This window comes from Tiliqua scincoides, chromosome 10, assembly GCF_035046505.1.
Source record: "Tiliqua scincoides isolate rTilSci1 chromosome 10, rTilSci1.hap2, whole genome shotgun sequence".
In the NCBI taxonomy this organism is placed as follows: domain Eukaryota; kingdom Metazoa; phylum Chordata; class Lepidosauria; order Squamata; family Scincidae; genus Tiliqua; species Tiliqua scincoides.
In genome coordinates this window covers 16342433-16344116 of record NC_089830.1, presented here as the reverse complement: position 1 = coordinate 16344116, position 1684 = coordinate 16342433, and the positions used below count along the sequence as shown (strand labels likewise).

General features: G+C 56.9%; 1 pseudogene; it reads left to right on the top strand.

The window, feature by feature from the left end:
* Positions 1 to 497: 497 nt before the first annotated feature.
* LOC136662064 (5S ribosomal RNA) lies at positions 498 to 611 on the top strand (annotated as a pseudogene).
* Positions 612 to 1684: the final 1073 nt, after the last annotated feature.

Below are 1684 nucleotides of genomic sequence, written 5' to 3'. Positions count from 1 at the left end.
CTGGGTTTTGAATCTCATTTTTACCATGTTATAGTGTTTTGAATGGAGAGATGCTAAGAGGTCTTCTGAAGGGGGGAGACTATGAGCTTCTCTTCTAAGGCGACAAGATGCTACAACCCTGGGTCCAGCAATTCCCATCCCGCCTGGGATTGGTGTGCATGCAGAGGAAGATCTCTTTGCTTGACATTCTCCCAGTTTGGGCATCACTGAGTCAACTGCACTTTGAAAGAAACTGCTTGCAGAACCACATGGATACTGGACAAAGGAACACAATGTTCATAGGGAAATGGATGCAGTTGATCAGCTTTCAGAATTGTGCTGGCATCAGATTCATAAATAGAATAATAAAGTGTTGAATTGTGTGGTTTTTGTGTATGAAAGGTCATTATCACTCTTGGGGCACAGTCCTAACTTACCCCAAAGGCAGTGGCCTAGGTGTGCTGGCATAGTGTAGGCCATACCCAGAGGCTACAGTTGCGCTACATCCAAAGGTGCTGGGCGACTGTTACCCTGCACATGCCTGATCTTGTCTGATCTCGGAAGCTAAGCAGGGTCAGGCCTGGTTAGTACTTGGATGGGAGACCGCTTGGGAATACCTGGTGCTGTAGGCTTATACCATAGTCTTTCGAGACTGAAGGTTGCCAGCCATCTCCCTATACTGAACACTATCTCCCGATCTCGTCTGATCTTGGAAGCTAAGCAGGGTCAGGCCTGGTTAGTACTTGGATGGGAGACTGCCTGGGAATACCGGGTGCTGTAGGCTTCTACCATAGTCTTTCGAGACTGAAGGTTGCCAGCCAAAGGTGCTGGGGCAGTTGACTGGCGTAAACACCAAAGGAGATGGAGGGAAAAGGCACACAGGGAATGGGGCGGTGCCAGCACAGTGTCTGGGGCTCACCTGCGCAGCACCTGCCAGGCGACCGAGCCTGAGCATCCCTCGCAACCAGTCATGTCATGGCCAGGAGGGGGGCAGGAGTGTGGCATGGACAGTCAGCAGGCCCACCTCCCGCTCCCACCACACACCCCAGCAGGGCACCCTGGGCCTCTGGGCATCTGAAGGAGATGGTGATGGCATTAGCTCCCAGGGCTGCTGCCACTGCTGTCTCCATGTCGGAACCTGTGTTGGGGCAGGCTGCTGACAGGGCACCTCACCCACTCGCATCACAGGGCTCACGGCGGCGCAGCACTAGGGTGCTGGTGTGGGCATGTGCAGGCTGCTGCCCAGGGGGACGGTGTGGTGGGGCAGCAGCTGCCTCAGCAGCTCATGTGGCCATCCCCTCGTGGATCATGAGGAGGAGGCGATTGTTCTCCCGCACAGCTCCCAGCAGGTCCACCATGTGCCCGGACATGGTGTTCACCCCCTGGACTGGCACCTCATTGGTCCGCCCCAGCCTCTCCAGGGAACCAAGCAGGGTGATGTGCCCTTCACGGCTGGCATCCATGGTTGACTGCCACGTGTCCGGTCTCCAGGCATGCCTGCTCCACCTGGTCCCACATGCCCATCACTGTCCTGGGCACAGGCTGGGCTGGCCCGGGGCCAGGGACGGATGTCACGCTCCCTAGGGGGGAGGGCAGGATCTGCAGCTGTGCCCTCCGCTGCCCTGTCAGCAGGATCTAGGGCAACAATGCCCTCCTCTGCCTGGGAAATGCTGCTCTCTGCTGCCTGGGCGACAGCGCCTGCTTC